Genomic DNA, 22,890 nt, shown 5'->3' with positions numbered 1-22,890 from the left:
ATGTATATACGTCCGATATATATATTCTCCGGATCGAGAAAACGCCCCGTGGCAAAAATTCGATACGCGGCACGTAACGTGTTCGCGCGATGTAAAATCTTGATCAGATTGCCTTGATTAAAAATCGCGATCGAATCGCGATGTTATACCTAAACCGGTTACCGACCGTCCGTCCGGTCGGTCGGCTTGACGTAGGTTTGCACGGCGCTTAATAGGATTAGCCCCAGCGAGAAAATGAGAACCGCGTTGACACCCCGTGTAGCCGTGGGGCTGTTCGTTGACGAGTAGACAACGGAACCAAGCAACCATGAAGGGTCACCGCATGAACCGACGAGGCGAACCGATCCAAGCCAATCCCGACGCGCGAGCGCGATCGGCGCTAACTAATGTTTGCTCAAAGAATCGTCATGTATAATTGAGTCAGCCGCGATGGCACGGGATGGAAAAATCAACGACGAGCGGACGTGCGGATATCCGGGACTGAATAATCGACTTTCGGTGTACACAGACCTCCGCGCGCGCGTTCGCGATTTTTCGGGACAAACCGCTCTTATTAGAAGGACCTCTGGCATTTTACGTGTCACGATGTCGAGCGATTGCGTTTGACCTCGTAATCTCGCAATTAGTATACAGGTACAGGAACTGAACATTTTTCGAGATAATTACATTAATTATAGCGCAACCAGATTTATCATATATACGCGCGCGCGTGTGTACGTATATGTGCATACGAGTATATGCGAAAATTCCGTGTAATGGTCCATATCTCGCGTGCATTATCATAAAAAATTCACGATACGAAAATTTCATTTGAAAAATATCAAATCAAATTCGTTCCAGTTACTCTCTGTGTGTACATCGAAGTAAATAAAATTACTTTTGCTATTACAAACGCGTAGATCGGCAAGGCAAAAAGCCGACGACAAGGACTTCGAGACGGGAGCGATCAAAGTATAATGCGACGCGGAAGGAGCGGTTGATTTGCACGCGCGCGCTTTGTCGACACGTTGACAGGGAGGACAGGACGTCGATCCTCTTCGCTAGTCTAGAATCGTGAGGACCCTGGTTCGAGGGTCCTAGAGTTAGGCAATCAGCGTTGATGAGGGGGCCGGGTCGAGGGGCAAAGGGCTCGGACAATTAGTAACTTCCCCGCCCGTCCTCTCCTGCGTGTCGCTCTCTCGTCCGGGTTCACCTGCCCAACAACGCGCCGACCGCAGGCGTTACGCATGCGAAAGAGGCCACTGTGGATGTGCGGCGGGGTCGGGACGCTACGTTTACGTAGCTACGCGTGGATCGCGTTGTACGCACAGGATTACGCGCGCGCGCTCGTAAAGGTCTCTCCACGGTTGCGGAGGCAATGTCAACGCGATCGGTCTACTTCGCGCAAATTTCCCCGTTTACGTCGAGAATAAATGACTTCCCGCGAAAAAGAGTCGAGATATTCGTTCTTCGTCGTGCACGGACAGAATTTTCTCTTAGAATTTACTCGGAAAATCATGCTAATTGTGGAACAATAAGATATTGGGAAGAATTTTTTATAAGAGTTTCTCTGATTAATATTTACCACGTACATAGTAAAATTAATCGGACATATTTTATATCTTATTGTAATAGATATTAATATTTTTTATTGTGGTAATATTAATCAGAGATACTCTTATAAAATTCTTCGAATACCATATTGTCTCACGATTATTATGATTTTCATGGTAAATTTTAAGAGAAAAAGTTATTTTCGAAGAGCAAATAAATTTATTTATTAAATACTTTCAACACAAATCAATAGCTCAAGTTTGTCTATAATTTTCGTGAATGATTGTCAAATTTCTCTCGATCAGCATCGAGGAATTTCGCGACACGCGACGACACAATAAAACAGAAATGAACAAAGGAACGCCCGCAGCGCGCTACTCAAAGGATCTTAATCATCTCTGCGAGTCCTTCGCGAACTAATCTATAAAAGAATCGTCCCCACAGACTCTCTCCCGAGCGGGGACACTAATTGTTCTTGCGATGAAACGTGTCGAGGATTACACGGCGGAGTCTCGCAGGAATCCGAAGAAGGAGGAAGAGGGAAAGACCGCGGAAATAATAAGCCTCTTTCGAGAGGCATTCGGCGACGACAACGAAGACGATTTCTTCTTCCCTCGACGACGCACAGAACCGTCGTCCTCGCGGGAGGCGCGCCTCTTCAAATTTAAACGTCTTTTAAACTCGCGACTGCTCAAGGACGAAGGTAAAGACGCGCGACCTTAAGAAAAAAAAACGGTTTAACGAGCTGTTTTGCATCGCAATGCCTCGACCTCGTTATCGGTTATCGACCCGTTCGCGGCCGCCGTCGCGGGATTAAAGAGTAACCTGCGTCGCGCAGTCACGTGTACTACGTGTGCCGCACGTTCACGCACACGTTTGTTTCCGTCCGAGGCGCGGCCGTTTGACCGCGTCGATTGGCGGCACACGAGAGAGCTCGTTGAAAAGGCGAATCGTTTCGGCGGAAACCGCCGATTTTCAAGCCGCGTTCCACCGCTAAATCGGCGAGGCCGCGCCGTCGCCCCGCGAAACACGCGGATCGATCTTTCCGCATTTGTTTCCGAGAGGAAACTTGTTTTTCGCTCGTGGCCTGCCCGCGCCGCTCTTTTGTTCCTTTGCGTGTTGGTAATTTTTTTTTTTTTTTTTTTTTTTTTTTTTTTTTTTTTTTTTTTTTTTTTTTTTGCTCACTCCGACCAACCTATGCGTTTCTTTTTCATTTCCCTACTTTTTTTCATTAGCAATATCACAAACTATACAAACACGAGTACTGAGATAAGGTTAGATCTTAGGGTTATTGAAGACAAACAGCATAGCAAAATATTTTGAAAAAATTTGAAAATCACTCAAGTATGCATATATTTGGCAGACCGCAATTGTGCTCTTACACAAGACTATAAAACCTAACTTGAAAAAAAAACCTTTGTTGGTGGGAAATACTATAGGTAAGATGAAAGAACACTTAACAAACAAAAAGATAATATACGTCAAAAATTTCAAGTTATATATAATTCTATTAGAACAGTTCTTTTTTTGACAGACCTTTATTGAGGTTTGTGTGTTTCTTATATCGAAAAAATAAATAAATCAAAGGAACCAGCCAAGTATTTTTCTTTGTTGGGAAACCAACATTGATAAAAAATATAGCCAAAAAATAAAAAGATAAAAAAGTACTTAAAATACAAGTTATACATCAAATACATATAAATCTTTCCAAATTTTATTCTATAACAAGTACGAATAATTTACTCGCGCTTTCTCCGCGTTACAATTTGTCGCAATTCGAAGCGACTTTTATGCATTCAGGGTTACGCGATTCGAATATGAATCCCGCGATTCTACCACGTTTACTGACGTTTACCATGCTGACCCGAAAATCCACGAAATCGGTTCCTCGATCAAATTCCTAGCTAAGTTCGAAGCGTTTGGGCCGGACCCTCGATTTCTTTTTGCGAGGGTTCACCCAGCTTCCATCCAGCGACAGAACGGAACTCATCAGTCCGAGAGGAAGTGGACACGTCGGAACAATTTCCTTACACCGTCTCTCCTTCCACCGTCCTCGTACAACCCGACACCACCCCCTTGAAGCCTCGTTTCTACCTCGTCATCGCAGCCGCTACTGAAATTCTGACCCCTCAGCGATTGACCAATTTGCCAAATCGATTCACGTCGAAATGAACCTACGTAATATCTCCAGTTGATTCTCTCTCTCTCCCTTTCTCTTCCTCACACGCGCTTCTTTACATAACTCAGAAGCTTCGTTACAGTGTTCGAAATGTGGAAATCATCGAGAGTCGAATGCATTATGACATTTTATGCATGCAAAACTGCATTTCGAAAATTTTATGAAAATGGTATAAAATCATATTAATCATTTTACAGCCGAGAAATTTAATCGGCAAAGTATATAGGTACTATAAAAATATAATATTAAAAAATTACATATCTTTTTCCATATTTCTATTTTAAAAAATCAATTTTTGAAATTTATTAAAAGAATTATTATATAAAAATTTGTTTCTATAAACGTGAAAAGAGTTGAAGATATTAAACTTTGTTATGAAAAATTATAGCATTATATATATCTCGCGGAAAAATTATCGAGATCGAGGATATGTATTGATAAAGATATATTTACCATTTCTATTGGCTATCAACGAAAAGAGAATGAAAGATGCGGGAGAGTTAGATGGGGGTCTAGACGTACGTGACAAACGCATCCCGGCATTTTTAATGCCGGAGCAAGTAGGTACTTAGTACCTATCCTTTCGAAAGCAAAGAGAAAGAGAGAGAACCTCGTGTACCCACCCTCCAGATATTACCCTTTGGAATAGCTGCAAAAATTATGGACAGCCGATAGGCCAGCAGCCGCTGCAGGGGTGCGTCTCATCCATTTAGGTCCATCACACATGACTGGATAGGGTGAGACTTATCCCGCAGAGGTTCTCACATAGATTACGAGCTTCTCGCCCTTCTCGGTGACACTGACTAGGCGGATAACGAGAAATGCTATTCGCGTTCTCAGCTTTAAACTCGCTTGTTCGCAATTTCTCTTATGACATTCTACAGATTAAAAGATTTCTTTGACGATCTAAACGAGATATCATCTAATAATCTGAATATAATCGTTTGATTTTTATTATTTCAATCGAATTGTCTGATTTTTAATTTTCGTTCAACAAATGCTTACATCACGCATTGACGTGAACTGAATATCAAACAGATCTTTTGTAAGGAGCATCTGTCTTGTAATCCTTTGTAAAAAAAAAACTTGAAAATATTGTGGCGCAAAATCCTGCTTACGAACGTCGCGTTCATATTTCAAAGGCGACACCGCGGCACACTTTTTCGAGGAGTAAGCGTGTCGTTACTGATCCTAAAGATTGCTTGGACGTATAGTGCAGACTACAGGGGAGGGATGAGCTCGCCCTTCCAGAGCAGATTTATCGATTATTCTTGGTCCAGTGGTCCCCTTTCATCGAAAGCGGCGTGCCTTATTCGATGGCGTACGTGTATAGCGCGTGAGGTTTACGAAGGCAAACATTCTAAACATCTGCGATTGATTATATCGTGACAAAGAAATTAATGCGAGCTGATAAGACACTTCTGTCAGTGACCAATGTAACTTGAGTAATAAACAAGTATTAATCAGCATTGATCATGTCTTTTCTCTATTGATTAATAAATATATAATAATTGTGACATATACTCGTAATTCGAGAGAGAGAAAAACCTATTTAATTAAAAATAGAAATAAAGAATAAAATTGTCTGGGTTTTTAAAAAAATTCTATACACGTGGTATTTGTTTATATCATATTGCATTTCCTTCCCGCATCTGCCATTAATGTCACCGACTGTACACGAAATACGCGGCTACCCATGTACATAACACCGCATTCTAACGCGTGTGCACGCACACACGTTCGCGCACACTCGCTGCACTCTCACCCTTCGTACAGCGTATTACGGTCGTCGGGGGTAAACCACCCTGGCCTCTAGGAGCCGAGAGCGGGAGCCCGCAGGGGTACGCCGCGACAACCCCCGTAGCAACCCCTCAAAATCAACCAAACTCCCCCCTTCTCCTTTCAACTGCACCTCCGCCTTACTCCCTTTTGAAACCTCCTGATCCATTCTATAGACGTTAATATCTCGTGGGTATCCATTCACTTCGGATTCTTATTTGAAAATATTCGATATCGATACTGCACGCGACATATCTAATAATGGTTGATATAGAGAATAAGAAACCTTATTATTCTTTATATAATTCTAAATTTTTTTATGAATTTATAAAATAAATAGATTATGTATTATAGAATTCTACAGAAAATTGTTTGTCAAAATTGTAAAAATTTGTAATGTTATTATAAATAATTTTTATGTCTCAATTAAAATAGATGTGTATCAAAAGCTGATTTAAAAAACATGTCAACGATTCTTGACATTGTAAATAGAATCTCTGCTATTAATGAGACACGCACGCAACAACGAAACCAGTGACAATATGCGCGTTCTGCTTGTGTGCATGTTGCGTACCCAGGGTTCTTTGTACAAAAGCTACCACTAGAAATAGGGTAGCTGAATATATTGGGGAGAGCTAACACCATTATCTAATACTCCCCGACGGCCATATGTGGTGTCTCAGCATCGTGCCATTCTCGAAAATTTTTGGCACGGTCGTTTCAAAACTTCAATGCAATCTTTTTGTTTTGTAAAAAAAAAATCGATCTCTTTTTCCGGCGTAAAATTGAGAAACTAAATTTTGTTATAATAATCAATGTGAACGCACGCGTTGTTTCTTGAATGAAATTGATGAAACTAATTAAACTCCATTTATTCCATTCATTTTTCGCATAATTAAAAATATCAGTATGTGTATGTATGTGTGTGAAGTTAGCATATCATTTCGTGGCAGATAAAAAATAATTCAATTAATATTTTCTAAAACTACCACGAGCTATTGAAAATAAAGCTACAACTCATAATTGTTTATTAGTTTCCACGAAATGAAATGCTTCGCACATTACCCTATTACCGCTAATAGAAATGTTAAAAAATTAACAATTTCTCACTCACCGATACGCGCAATAGCCAAGTTGTAGTACACGGCACCTTGATCTGAAAACAAAATATTCAAATTATGTATATACGTATATGTGGGAATGCGTGAAGAGTGTGTGTATATACAAGGTGTTTTGAAAGTCTGGAAACGAACGTGAAAATCTCGTAAATAATGCAGTTTAGAAAAAAATGTTTTTATTTTACATACCTCACAGTTGTCCCGCTGTCGCCCGATGCCTCCCTGGGCCTCCTCCTCCTCTCTTGGTCGACTGTTATTGCTCCTTCATAGCACTTACGATACTCGCGAAAATACGAATAATTACGACCGCCCGACATTTTATACGATACTTCCGATACGCGACACTTCCGACGCGACGCGTGAACCGCACGCGTATCTCGCATACATTGCACAATAAGAAAAACAATCCGAAAACTACTAATCATACGACGTAACAAACCGTTCGGCAATCAAAAATCTCACGGTCAGCTTATCAATAAACTTACCTGTAATAACAAATAAAATACATATATATATAGAGAGAGAAATACTTAAATAAGTGTAATAAAAATTATATGTTTCTTCAAAATTGTTATATATTTATTTTGCGCACCTTACAGCTGCCCCGCTATCGCCCGATGCCGCTCCGGGCCTCCTCCTCCTCTCGTGATCCTTCGTAGCATTCACGACATGCGAAACTACAGGATGCAATCTGTAACAAATAAAATACATATATATATATTAGAATCTTTTCTTTAATTTTCAAAAATTCTCATTTAAAATTAATATATAATATATATTTAAATAACATATTTAATAAAATATTTAAAATTATAATAAAATAATGTATTTTAAATTATTAGTAGTTTTTTATTAACCTCTTGTTACGTCGCATTTAACAAATTACTGAATTTAAAGATAAGATTTATGATAGATTTATATGTGATGCAAATTGATTAGGCATGTCAATAAGAGGTTGTTTCATGTTACACGCGTACATGTGTATGTAGACCAATTTTCATTCTATTCAAAGCTATACCATATTTTTAAATTGGTCATCAAATATGTAACACAATAGACTTTGGAATATAGATACGTAAACTAACTAAATTTTAGTTAGAAATCTTTCGATACGCCTAGTCTTTGTATAAGCAGATGGTGGAACAAACTTCTTTATATCATAAAAAATCGTTGCATAACGGTAATGTCGGCTACGCGTGACGAATTTTGTAAATTGGAACGAGGTCTTTGATTTTAAATACACCTAGAACGACCGACTGACATATTTACGTGAGATCACGAACAAATACGCAGCAGCATTATCTAGCAGCGTTGTTACAAATAAATATCTTTAATAATTTTATAAGTTTTGCAATATTATGTAGGTATTATATAAATTGTAAAATTCATAAAATTATTACTTAAACGGTTCTTTTGCTTTACAATTTTTATATTAATTCGCGCAAACATAAAACGTCACGAAACAATCGAGAACAGATTGCAGACAAGATACTTTATTAGTAACTCAAGCGGATGTCTTACAAGATCCCTTTAATCTAACCACTGCCAGTGCGGAAATCCCAAATCGCATTTCTCTCTTTCTGCAAGATCGAGGCAACCCTCGCGCGACGCTATCGAGACGCGAAGCGGAGGGTGACGCGAGCAAGAGGGTGGTCGGAAAGAATCGTGATCCAGTTCGCTCCCCTAGCTTATGAGCTCTCTACATAGAGGAGTGGAAAAAGAGAACGAAAGAAAAAAAAAGGATAAAGATGTAAGTCCTCTATTCGCCATAAAAAAACGAGAACTTTAGGTCAGTAGGTCTCCACCGTAAGGTAACATTGCAACGGATAAGGAGACACGAATATTTATGTGTGCTAACGTCATTTATATAAACCCTTTGTAAAATTGACACTTATTTATTTCTGCCTTTAAGCCTTGCCATATTCAAGTTACGAAAGGATAAAGAGGCAGAGAATTGTTTTCTTCCAAGATTGTAAAGGAAAGAACAGCTTGACCAGTAAAATTTGAAAAGGACAATAACACACGCAAAAGACAGCAGTATGGCATGCAATATTTAACTCTTTAAACCTTTTTGAAAAATGTAATCACTTATACATTTGCTTCACCTCACCTCACGCACACCATGACGAATACTTCTTTCTCTCTTCTCCAAATGTTTTGCGCAAGAACCAAATAAATTTAATGTGAGGCGTACGTCCGGGCGTCGTCCCTTGCCGTTAGAAAGTTTTCGTAAACTTTTACGATATAATATAAGCAAAATAGCTTTCATATTTCTGCTTGAAAATTCTATGGCGCGTGGCTCCGCGCAGTAGTGGAGAAGCGAGACAAATTGTTTTTTTTCTAGCAAAGAACCTTAACTGCTTGACTGTCCGCACACGAACGAGATAATACAAGAAAATATCGCTAAGCCGAAACCCGTGGGTTGTCTTTGGTGAAGGTTGCCCAAATTGCATACATTGCCGTCGTGGTAATATGACCTTGACCATAATATGGGGTGACTCCATTAACGCTGTTGGAATAGTGAAGGACTGGACTATATTTCGGATATGAATAGATTTTGGTCGCATTTTTCGAAAACTTTTCCATCGACGAAACAAAAGGATTTTTACGCTCCACATTCTGCATATAATTTTAAATTTCAATAGAATTTTATATTCGAATTCAGTAAAAGAATTCAGTAAGAGAATTGCAGTCCGAATTCTGCAATCTTGTGAATGATTATTCAATCTGTCACCACGAATGCTCGCATTTCTAGACGCATACAATTCCCATTCGCGCAAACGCGATCTCCCACATAAGTGAATCAGGTAAAAGTAGGTAAGATCAGGTAATTGAGACATCTCTGTCCCCGAATGAGAGATGTCGTCGAGATACTAAAGTACAATCACACGAAATCTTATACGATCTTTTCGTGGACAATACGATTCAACGATATAATACCGAGCATCCTGGTGCGAACCACGCGGCCCGAAAGAATGTCTCTTCCGGGACATTCATCGACGAGCGACGCGCCAAGTGTAGGATCATCTCACGGGATGCGTGGGTGCCGTTGACCGAAAGATTCATGGCATATATTTCCACAGGAGCAGACACAAATCGATCAAGAATTGCATTGATGATTAAAAAGATCCAGGTTATATTTTTATCATTTTTTTTTAAGCAAAGGTACACAGAGAAGTACAGAGAGAATGCTGTCTTAAAATTTACCCCGAGGTAATCGTGGGACAATATGGTATTGGAAGAATTTTATAAGAGTTTCTCTGATTAATATTTACTATACAATAAAAAATATTAATATGTAGGTACATAGTAATAAAATTAATGAAACATATTTTATATCTTATTGTGATAGATCGATTGCCACGATGTTCAGGTTGAATTTGAAGAGAAAATTTTCTCTGCATAAAAATAATAAACATTTAATAGAGAATAACCATTAATATTACAAAATAAACTAATATCTACTTCCTTAAACGTGCAAACGTTCTACGTATAGTTTTGGCAGATTGATAGAAAAATCACTGATTTGAAATATAATAATTTATCGAATCCAACACACATTCGTGAATATGCAGACACATAGATATACATTCGGCAGTCGCAACTCTACATTCGGGCCGAATGTTCTGGATTTCATCGAGAGATGATGCGTCTCCCCAACCTTGGCTAGGCATGAATGAAATCGGTCCGGGTATGAAAACCGCGCGGATGAATGGAAAACGGCGGCCGAAGGCGTTTTCACGGCGATCCGCGCGGTGTGTTTGGTGACTCGACGTAAATCACTGAAAATCTGCTTTATGCTCGCGGGCGCAAACAGCGGCGGACCCGCCTCCCCGCATCGGGTTCATCGACAATAGCAATCCGCCCTCTGAGCGCGTAACTTCGAGGCGGATCGCATAATAAACACGTTTCTCGTCAGCACTCTCGATGCAACGTCCTGGAAAACGCGAGTCGCCTGTAAATAAAGGACGTATTCTGGCACTCGACAAAACGCGAGATAAATGGACACTGCCCGGCACACACATATACACACATATATATACACACACACACACACACACACACGGATCGCCACCAACCACCCTCCACCCCTGTCCCGTGTTCCCGATCGCTCGCTCCCGGAGGGACTGCAACCTCTCTCTCACGATGCAAACTAAGCGATTTCATTCTAAGAGTGTAAAACATTCAACACTAGATACTGTCTATCGCCTTTGGCTATATAACATTTTTTTACGATTAATCTTTTTTCCGAATAAATCTCTGATAAAAGAAAATTAAGTTCAAATTAATAAAAAAAAAAAAGTGAATTTGTAGAGAAAGTTTATATATCGTGATTATAAATATATCGGCAGCTATAAATTTCATCAATTTGAAACATGATATGACAGGTCTGGCAAGATAAATGAAGCATCTGCAAATGTAAGTGTTGTAAGACGTAATTGTTCAGGGGACCGCCTTCATGGGAAAGCAAATGCCAATAAATTGAAAAGAGACGATCCGTCTCTTTATTCATGGTACCTACAGGACACAAGAAACTATTTTCATAGCCTACCTTATGCAACTTCCAAAATATTATATGTTCCAAAGTGGAAAAAAAGATCGAGATATTTCTGTCAAAAAAACCTGAACAAATTATTCTTAAGATTCATCTCAATGAGTGCGCCCAGCCGGAGACTGACCTGACGACCATTGTTCGATAAATTATGGTATTAGCAGAGATCAATATATATGAACATGAATAGAAAATTGCCAACTTTCCTCGCAAAATCAAAATGTGTAAACGAAAAAAAAATTAAAAGAAAAAAGTAATAATAAATCCAAGTGAATAAATATAAATTCAAATATTAATGTTTTTAGTAATATATTTTACTAATCAATTTCAAGTTAAATTTTTCTTCTATCTCGTCACAACAAAAGCTATTTTCATGTTAAACTTTATTCGCTACTAAAATGCCATACCAGAGCCACAGGGTACTCTATTTTTAGTTCACATATTTGTAGATGAAATGGTAATCTATGTTCATCATCGACGCCTGTTTCCAGCGACGGACATAAAGAACGATACTTTTGCACATTGTACGAAATATAAAGTCATAAAATTGAATAATTATAAATTGATGATGCAAATCTTAGAATAAAAATTATTCATCAAAAGAGTGTGCGAGTGGAGAATTTTTTTCATTCGGTAAATCAATTTGAGCTACTGATGTATCATTACAATTAAATGTCAATGTTGAAATAATAATCTTTTTATGAATCTACAATATATCTCTTTTTCTCATTAATCTATCAATTTTTTTCCAGTATTATCATCTTTTAAGTCAACTAATTCAAAAAAATATTAAAAAAATAGAATCATGAATATTATATATACAATTTAATCTTAATATAAATTGAGCAATTAACAAAATAATTTAACAGAATACTGTTACATATATATGTCACATTGTCTTTTTTATATAATTTTTGTGTCTAAAAAATTGTAATATAAATTATCTATATATTCTCTTTCCTTTCTCTAAATTTAGCTTATCCACTCTTCCTTCTATGTTGCGGTCATTCGCACAAATTTCAATTTATTCTCACCCGTACGACTATAAAAAGGATAGAAAGATTATGCAACCATGAAGCCGAGAGTTTTCCTAAATTTCAGAGCTAACAAAACGAATTAGTTTCGGCTATAGTACGCTTACGACGACACGTCCGGCACACCCTGGCGAAGGAAGGGCACGGGCTCGCACAACGTGCTAAGAAGATTGAAAGAATTGGTTTTCTGCACTACAGACCACCTCGGAGAAGAACTCCGAGAAATATATGATGATGAATTTAACCTCCATTTGTAGCACGCGTATACCTACTAGTCTCATTCCTCGAGTTTTTGTTCGAAATTCATTCCGATAACTACGTTATCTTCAGAGATTCTTTCGTAAAAGCAGCTTAATTTCATATCACGATAAAAATAATCTAATGTTATAAGAATAAACTAATTAATATAACAAATAAATATGTCGTTTCGATTTCTTTCGCGACTATATTCCCTCATTTAATTTCTCTCGTTCGTAGCCAGCGCAAATACAAGCTCAATGCAAAGTAAAAATGTAAGGTAGAGTTCTCTCTCTCTCTCTCGATCGAAAGATTCAACAGAGAATGAAGCCATAACCCCGTCGCGTATAACCACGGATTGCCGGGGTTCTTTATGGGCAATCTATGGTGATGGAGATGATAGGCAACGAGATATACGTAAACCTGATTCCGGAGGATCTTCCGCGACCCTACCGGAGTACGTAGCTCGAGAGACGCTGGGAAGAACCGCCTCGATTCCCCAATAGTTTAACTTACGGCCGGATTTACTGGCGGAGATAGGCGAACTCCCGCGCATTGGCTGATAGACCCGCGACACCTACGCTCTCACGAAATCCTCAGCGATCCTCAAACTTCTCCGAATACACATCGCTGTGTATCGTTCGATCGATTGTAATAATATCCTATTTTAGAAATATTATCGATAAATAAGAGTTCGATTTTAAACACTACTTATATATACGATACTTAATTTAATTTAAAAGCATTTCGTAAGTACATCGTTCTCTCCCTCTCTCTTTCTCTACTTTGATATCGATACTATATGATTCTGATTCAGTTTGAGAGAAAAAAAAAAAAAAAAAAAAAAAAAAAATTAATCACCAACGATTAAAAAGAAAATTCTAGCGGATTAATTGATTCGACCACTCGAGCTATTAATTACACGGATGTCTCTCAAAGTATTGAATAAAAGATCCCGGCTATGATCCTCGGTAAGAGCGCGGAAACCGTATCACCGGACACCATATCCGAGGCTAGTTTCTCCGGTATCGGAAAAACGTGGACAGGAAGCTTCTCGACGAAGCGACGTGGAAGCACCCCTGCTTCCGTGGCAGCCAGCGGCAAAAGAGAGCGGCAAGCAAAGCGTTCAAGAGAGCGTGCGCGAGTGAAAGGGAAAAAGAACAGGCACAGAGAAAGGGAGGGTGCGGAGAGAGAGAGAGAGAGAGAGAGGTCGCGGGAGGATGAGAGCAAAGAGCGGAGGGATGAGCTTGGTCTCATCTTGCCTCCACAAAGCGGCGCCGCATCAGATAGCATTTGTTTTAAATATATGGATCGGGGGGTATGGGGCCCATAGCGTGATGGCTGGGTAGGGATGCCACGGAGAAAAAGAGAAAGGGGGAAGCGGATACATATCCTACGCAGGGACCACCCTCCGCCCGTCGCGAACGTATATACGATAGATAGAGAGAAAGAGGAACAAAGGGAGGAAGAACGGATGGAGCGGAGGGTGAAGCAAGACGGGAAGAGAGCTTCAACGGTATACGACACAACTCGTTTCCTCGGTATTCCCCAGTTTCGGGAGCCAATACTCCAACTCCCACCCTCTCCGAATCTACCGAACGAGTCTACTCTCCGTCCGACCTCCTCTATCCTCCCTGCGGCCAGATATCGGCTTCCCAATAACCTAACCGACTGCTCCGCGCACCACCAGCGCGGTATCCGTGTCCTGGTTTCCTTCCCAAATGTCTCCGAATATCCTGCGATCCTTACTTCGGTGGAAAGAAGGGGGAGAGGGAGGAATGAGAATATTTGTCGAGAATTGCTCATGTTTAAATATAACGGTATCTTCTTAAAAGAATGCAAATATGCCTTGATTCGAGTATATTTGATCCTTGTAATAGCGCCAAATATAAATAATTTTGGATAAAGGATAATTTATTCTTAAAACAAAGTGCAAAATATTCTTGGTTGAAGCTGAAATTTACTTATAAGTATTGCAAGGACAAGTGACAAATGTGACTAAGCTTGTTTTTACTATATAATGATTTTTAAAACCAGAATATATTTTAAGAATAAAATATACTTCACACAAACTTATTTATTATTAAGACAAATGAAAATTTGTGATTACAAAGAGCATTCTGTGCTTAAATCAATCAAATAGCGTTCAAGAATAAAAATATACTTGAATCAAAGATTCCTTTTTTTCTGTGAATTTTTAAGGTGTTATTGTCATTAAAGTATATAACGGCTTCACGCACGTAATTATATTCGATTAAACTAAATAAAATGAGAAAAAATCTATGAATGAGATACATATATACAAAATAGTTCTCAACGATACAATAGAAATTCGGCAAATTAAAATTAAGTATACATTAAAAATTCAATAAATTAAGATTACATACATAATGGAAATTCGGGAATTAAATTTATGTAACGTAATAGAAATTTGGCAATTTAAAATTATGTACATAATAAAAATTCGTAAATTAAAATTATGTATATGAATGCAGTCGAGTACAATAAAACGTTGGAAAAAGGAGAAGAAAGAGATTGCGCAAAAATGCTCAGACTATAATGAATCACGTGATTGATTATCTATCCATAACAAATTAATAATATATAACAACCTAAGAATAAGTAAGATGACGCGTGTCACTGATATAGATCGATAAAGTTCTTCTTATCTGAACCAATAATTTGTGAATCATTTATCTTTTTTCTCATTCTCAGAAAGATGTTTTAAATGTCGGATTCCGGTTTGAAACTACTTATAGGTCACAATGGGTAACAATACGACGATATCCGGCTCCCTCCCGCGCGCACCACAGGCTTCCGGCATGGTCATAAATGCATCATGGAGAGCACGACTAGCACGAGTGACCGCGAAGCATTTCGAAGAAAAACCGAGGTTTGTCCGCACGCCTTAAATGCAAAAATCTCGAAAGAATGAGACCTTGAATCGCTATATCGTTCAAAAATCCATCGGAATACTTTGTTGTTCAGCAGGACACGAGTCTCAAATTGCGAGGTATTTCAAGCTGCACGTATTTTACTGCCGCAGGAAAAATGTGTTTAATTATTACATCATCTTTGACGATATCTTAATAATAATTCGTGCATTAGTGCATCAATTTTTTTTTTTTTTTTTTTTTTTTTTTTTTTGACTGATGTAAACTATGATATATGTACGTACGTAATCAGTATTTGCTGTTATCTAAATAAAATTATAGATAATCATCTAGATGTAACTTTGGCGTCATCTTATTTTTATATAAATAATAAAAATATGTATTATCATCAGATCTGTATCTTAGATGAAAAAAAGTATTATCTTTACTACGTTATCTGAAATAATTTTCAGATAATTTTGGTTTAGAATCATAGCACATAAAAATGTTTAAATAGGAGAAAATACATATATATTTATCCCTTTTATAATTTTCTTTTATAACTGTGTTTACATGAGCAGCTTTAAAAATTATCTAGATAAATCGCTATATAATTTCATCTTTTATCTAAATATTTTTGATCTTTATGTTTTTATTTCGATCTCATCTTTATGTAACTAATTTAAAAAAATCATCCAAGCACAACACTGTACATACATATACCTAATGTATATGAAATTGAATTCTTAATTAATTACCGTACAAAGATTCCCTTTTTTCACCTAGTATTTCGAGAAAATCGTGTAAATTTTATAATTTTCTTTTATAACTGTGTTTACATGAGCAGTTTTAAAAATTATCTAGATGAATCGCTATATAATTTCATCTTTTATCTAAATATTTTTGATCTTTATGTTTTTATTTCGATCTCATCTTTATGTAACTAATTTAAAAAAATCATTCAAGCACAACACTGTACATACATATACCTAATGTATATGAAATTGAATTCTTAATTAATTACCGTATACAAAGATTTCTTTTTTTCACCTAGTATTTCGAGAAAATCGTGTACGCGGAATGTCTGCGATGCACAACTATACAATACGAGACAAACGACATTTGTGTCCGGTAGCATTCCTTCATTCCGATCAGATCACGGTAGCTGAAGCCCGATGCACGCAGCGCCGAGCGAGATGCGAGAAACGCGGCACGGCGCACGGGAGGACGGAAGGGAGAAAGGCAGGCACTTTGTCAGGGGTCAGAGGTCACTCGAATTTCACACGTGGATTAACTCTCCGGCGAGTGGAGTGCGCTTAACTTCCTTCCTCCTCGTCCTCCGGCTTCCTCTCGTTCCTTCCTCGTCCGCGCTTCCATCCGACCGTCGTTCCTCTCCTACCCCTCGCGGAAAGCCTTGCTGCGCGAATTCCGAGATCCACCCTGTGCAGCCGCTAATGAACGCCCGCGCGCGAGCTGCGACAACCACCAGCCCTCCCACTCCTCTCCCTCTCACTCACCCCCACGGCGATATATAGTACACGGGAGTGCATGACAACGAGCACCTGGGCCGATGAAGTCGGGGACGCTCTCTCTCTCTCTCTCTCTCTCTCTCTCTCTCTCTCTCCCTCTTTCTCTCTCTCTCTCGTGGTGGGAGGATCGGTCGGGGTGTGATATTCGCGCGGTGATCGTATTAAATCTCCTTCGAGCCGTGCTTTTCACCTTGCCGCTCACGCCCGCCGGCTGCGTCGTCCATCGGTCTCGTAATTTAACCTGACTTCAAATAAAACCATCGGCCGGGTATTCGCAACCCCCGACATATCCGCTCCAATTTAGAAGTAGTCGGAGAACGATGATCGCGGGTCTTTCACGAAATATCGAAACTACACTATAATCCGATGAAAATTTTTCGCGACGTCAGTAAACCTATTTTACGACCGATCTATACTGAGACTTTGTTAGGTTTTGATACTTGATATAATTTATCGCTAGGAATATTTGCGCTGTGTTGATAACAATTCAATTTTTTAATAGCTTTTAGAATAATTTTTTTTTAATTTTGAAATATTCGTTTAATGTATAAAAACGTTCTTTAGCAAATAGCTTTTTAAAATTGAGATATATATACTGTGAAATAAACGTTATGTGAAATACAAAGGAATAACTGTAACAGGTATTAAAGAAAGAAACGTTTCTTTTCTTAAAGACGATACAAATAAATGGAATAAGAAAATTATGGTAATTGTTTCTGACCAAATTGAATTGTGAGAACATTAGTCTGGTCATAAACTTGAAAGTGTCCAAAGAAAATCTATTAAAACTGCAATAAAGTTATTTCGTAATGGGCACAAAACAGGCCAGTGATCTATATAACTGTAAAGCTCCTCGAAAATTTACACTGCCGCATGAAAAGTTTTTTTTAGCTATATACTATAGTGTGAATAGTGTCAGTATAAATCTAATTTTGCTTTTCTTATATTATCATAATATTTAAGTAATAATTTTTATTAGAATAACTGAAAAACTTTAATCAAATAAATGCGATAAAATAATATTCGTTGCATCAATTCTATTGCAATAAATGATGTAATGCTTCGCTGCATAATTTTATTGTTAAATCCAGAAATTATAGAGACAGAATTTTCGAAAATGTGGAAGACTCGCAAACCCCGATAATAGGTCAATAGTTATTTCGTTAATTAGAAGGTGCTTATCTCAAACAATCCCTGCGTTTAATTTTTTTTTTTATACGGTACGTAGTTTTAGAAAACAATTAGTTTCCATAAATAACTTCGCGCGAATCGAAATCAGTTAGATTCGCAATAATAACAATAATAGCAAAAGCATCAAAGTTTACCAAGACATATACTTACTATTTAAATGCTTATGTTTTTTTCTAAACCTCGATTCCAAAGACAATATTTTCGAAAGCTTCAATTTTTAGTTTCGACCAGAGACACTTTCTAGCGAGAGCCTCGTGAAAAATTATTTCTCGATACGGAGTATCACGTTCGAAAAACTCGCTACGCGCTTCGCGAAAGCACTTCGATCGAAAGCATAGGTCTGATCGGAAAATAGATTCGCGAGAAGTGCAGCAAACGATCCTGCTTGCACAGTTGAGCGAAAATCGCGCGATTTTCTCTTTTCCGATGTCGAAAATTTATGAATCGTCTTGAAAAAAATGGTTCGCCGTGAAAAAAAACTATCGGTCAAGGCGTGGTGCCGTTAATTTTTTTTCGGCCTCTTTTTGCAAGTTGTTTTTCCATAAAATTTTACCGTTTGCACGTACCGTACCGAAATATTATTTTTAGCATGGGAACGTCGGCAACGTAAAAATGGCGAAGTACATTTTACGAGCGACAACTTGCTCGGTCGCGCACAGCGAGATTCTTTTTATGAATTTATGCGAAGTTACTTTTCCCCGAGACTTTTTTTACTATGCGGCAATCCGTCCTCGGTTTTAACTTTAAGGGTTATATTGCAGTGGTACCAGAGCATTCCCCAATATTGGTGAACCCGTGCGATATTAACTGTCTCGTCCTTTTTATTATTGTTTTTTTTTTGCTTTCTCCGGTAAAAGATTAACTTTATTTACAAGGAGAGTTTTTTAACCCTTTTCTTTCAATTTTCCGTTATTCAAAAGAAACGAAAGATATGCGATGCAGCGATCTATAACCCTTTCTGAAATTTTATGATTTTTTAAAGAAACGGTCGAGAAAGGTAATATTTTATATATTTTATATGGATCAGTCGTCATATAACGGACACAAAACATTTTTTGCCGTTTCTTATCCTTCGCCTAACTTTTGTTCTATAACAAGAATTAAACACAAAAGTAAAATTTTTACATTATTTATTTGCATCCTTTTTTTACAAACTACTCAGAAATAAAAATAAAATATAAGAATATGATTTAAATTACAATATTATTCAAATTAGAATATTATTGAAAACTGCCAACATTATTAAATAGACATCAGTACAAAAAAAGTTATTTATTGATTGATCCAGATAGGAAAAAAATATATTTAAAAGAGATAATTTTTTCCAAAAAAAAAAAAACATTCAAGTAAAGTATGATAAAACAATTGTTTCCGCAGCAGAAAATAAGAAAAAGTGTCAAGAATTCTATATTTTTTCCCAAAGACCATTTCTTTGCGTGAAAAATTTCAAGAAAACGATATAACCTAGTTTCAGTCAACATTATCGTATATTATGGTAATCTTTACGGCTGGACAATGAACAGCGAGGTCAAAAGCGGTATACAAAAAATGAAATCCCGTTTTCTATAATTCTCTAGTAAAACTTTCGTCTTGTTCCATTTTTTTAAACAACGGTAACATAGTGTCGTATATTTTTATAGGATGCTTCGCTTTTTTCCGCCTCTCTATTTCAACCACGCAGCACACAGGCTTTTTACGCGTGCACACCGTGTTAATTTTTAACTAAAACAGTGCAGGTTTTTAGGCCTGACCTTGCTGAATCTGTGAAACATTTTTTTTAACACGCAATAAAGAAATAAACTCTCGTTAACCAGAGCGAGGCAGTATTTTGTGAGACCGATTTCATCTAATCTCTGAAACATTATTTTTCACAATAAAAGGTGAAAATTCAATATGCTCTACAATGCGTTAAATGATTTACGAATAAATTTAAATCTATTTATATCTTCATTGGGAAACACTGCAACACAATTTTTTTACGATTTAATGTGTGACCATTTGTTCCTCATAAATATTTCAAAAAATACTCAAAAAAAGAAACAAGGAAAACATTTTAAACATATTGAAATGGAAATGTATTAACGGTTTTCATATCACGATTTATCTTTTCGAACCTCGAATGTATCATATTCTAGATGGAACGATTCAAAGAGCGATGATCACCACGACTTTAAATCGAGAAATAATCTGCCCTAATACGCATTTTAAGATTCACGACGTGATGCATGTTGCATCGCAGCTGTCGGTAGTCGCAACGTTTAACCTCTTCGAGACCAGCGCACCGCCGACCAAAGTCAAACATGCCACATCGGGGCTCTAACGCTCCTATTTAAAGCGGAGATATCATACATGCACGTGCGAAGCTAACGATGTTGAACGGGACCAAAGATACAGATTGTATTAACGCATGCTGCGAGACACGTAATTATGTCAAATTTTTATTCATACCAACATTGTTAACATTATTAAAAAAATATATATTAAATCCTTCTAAGAACTTAAGAAAATCAAGTTTGAATATGTGTATAGAACATAAAAATATATTTTATGTAATGAGAAAGAGAAACAAAATAAATACACAATTGTTTCAACCAGAATACGGACTCTAAAGAATGCACGAATTTTATTCCAGTATAAATGTTAAATAAAATTAAAAGAACATATCGAGTATCCGAACGCCAATTTTTTATACCGGCATTTTCCGGCTTCCGTTTTGGGAAAAATCTCGCACCTAATGCACACGTTTTAGAATACACCACGCAACGCGCGTTAACTTCTTTCCCAACCACCTCTATATCTCTCTGTCTCTGTCTTCCTCTCTCTTTCTCTCACTCTCATCATAGGTCTACCGCCATCCAAATTCAAACATCCCTCCTCTCCGCTAGCGTTTCTATACACACGTACAATCTCGAAGAGCGCGCGCGAGCGCGTAGTTGCGAGTGTGTGGTATGCGTGAAAGGGCTCGTGGCTGCACAAAGAGTGTGGCCAGGCGGTCCACGATGTGTTGGTGACTTAATTCGGTGTGAATATATGCAAGCCCCGCGCCGAACCAATCTCTATCCCTACTCTATCGGTCGCGCTTGGAGCATACACGTAGAGCACCGACCGACTGGTCGGCTAATTTCAATACCTCCCTGCCAAACCCCCCTTTCTCCCCCTTCCTCTTTCCCTCCCCTCCCGATACCGTCACCTATACATCCGTGCTAGATAGGCTCCGTGTATGTATGCACGTGGCCTCCGAACTCCAACCACCCCGCGGCCTTTGTGTATATGTGTATATGCGCGATACGAGCGCGACAGAGCCTGCGTACGTGTCGGGGTGGATTGTTTCGCTCGCGTGACGTGCGTGTGCGCGTACAACTATCTAAATGTATTTGACGCCGAAGGGTATATATATATATATATATATATATATATAATATAAATAGGTGGAGGAGGGGGAGACGAGCGTAAGGAAAGATAATGAAAAAGCGGAAAAGGGGATGCATTTCTATGCAAGAAGCACACTGTAATGTACGAGCCCGATATCCTTTGATTAATACGTCTTGCTTCAATATTCGGTTTCATTTCTCCACGAGATTTTATTTTCGCTCACAACTGACAATGAACCCATCCATACGATGCGATAAGTAATTTAATTATTCAGTCACTTCTTAAACTCGGATTTTTTAATAATTGTTCGTTCCTATAATTCTATATAATTTCACAGCATCGCAGATTAATAATAAAAATTATTTATATAATACAAAAGTGTAAAAAAGAAAGAGAGAGAGAGAGGAACAACTGGAATGTAGTCTTCTATCATTTTTGTAAAACAAATATAAAAAAACCACTTAATCCCAGCAAAAACAATGCACAACACCTTCTTTTGAATGCGATAACAAATATGCGACGACATTGGGAAAAAGAAATTACAGAGAAAATAATAAAATAAAATCTTACATACTGCGAACTCATTGAAAATTATAACAATCTTTGATCGAACGAAAAAGTAACTAACTTATTCATTTCAATAGGTGATGACAAATATGATAAGTGTAAAATTGGAATTTAATTTTATGGAAACTCAAATAACTAAACGTTCTGACTTTATTTAGAGTAGTTCTGGAGTTCCTGATAATTTAAACAAATAGGTCTAGCGATTAAAGTAACAAAAATGCCTTAACAAAATTCAAACACTAACTTCATGCAGTTATGTAAATCTGGCGACTATTGAAAAATTAATTTTTTAATTAAAAAAATGATAGTAATACGTAGATGTTTGTATAGTAATAATAATAACGTATGTAGTCAATTTAAAAAAAATTACAAATATAACCAGTAGCCGACTTTAACAATAAGATATGCCTCTCAAATTTACTTGCGCAGACGTTTTTAAAATGATTTCTGTACTTGCACGGTTTAGAAATTGCAATTGTTTAAACAAATTATCAAAAGTAATTTTTGTCAATCTCAAAGATTTTTCAAAGCTGCATTTTCCATAAATATAAATTTCGATAGCAATTGTCACAAACAACTACAAACGAGTCTAAATAACCTCGAAAAAGCAGATTTGAAAAATTTTTAAGATTGACAAATTTCACTAATGACCATTTTTTTAAACAATTGAAAATATGAAACCCTACAACAACCACTGAAACGAAAATCACTACATACAAACTACAAACAATTCTAAAAAAACTGCGCATGCGGATTTGAAATATCTTAAAGTGTGGTCACTTTAAAATTTCTTTGCTTTAAGATCGACATCGATCTTTAAAGACTTATTCGAACGTAGAAATGTCGCGCGTTCATTTATATGAATCTGATATCTAACTGTCAAAAAATTAATTTCTTAATACAGAAAATGATAGTAATTCGTTTCT

At 37.5% G+C, this 22,890-nt stretch overlaps 1 protein-coding gene across 2 annotated transcripts in view; it reads right to left on the bottom strand.

Annotated features, from left to right (window-relative positions):
- LOC114938928 (uncharacterized) overlaps positions 1 to 22,890 on the bottom strand; it is an 85,708-nt gene that overhangs the window by 47,973 nt on the left and 14,845 nt on the right. For both annotated transcript variants that reach the window (XM_029313087.1, XM_029313086.1), the window contains exons 2-4: positions 7,202 to 7,300; positions 6,799 to 7,094; positions 6,606 to 6,647 (exon numbers count right to left, since the gene is read on the bottom strand). The gene's annotated coding sequence lies outside the window, so the exon portion shown is untranslated. The remainder of the gene's footprint in view (positions 1 to 6,605; positions 6,648 to 6,798; positions 7,095 to 7,201; positions 7,301 to 22,890) is intronic.

This window comes from Nylanderia fulva, unplaced genomic scaffold (assembly GCF_048542155.1).
Source record: "Nylanderia fulva isolate GAGA-0341 unplaced genomic scaffold, ASM4854215v1 Scaffold26, whole genome shotgun sequence".
NCBI lineage: Eukaryota > Metazoa > Arthropoda > Insecta > Hymenoptera > Formicidae > Nylanderia > Nylanderia fulva.
Note: the sequence above shows the minus strand (reverse complement) of the source record. Positions and strands in the feature narration are given on the sequence as shown.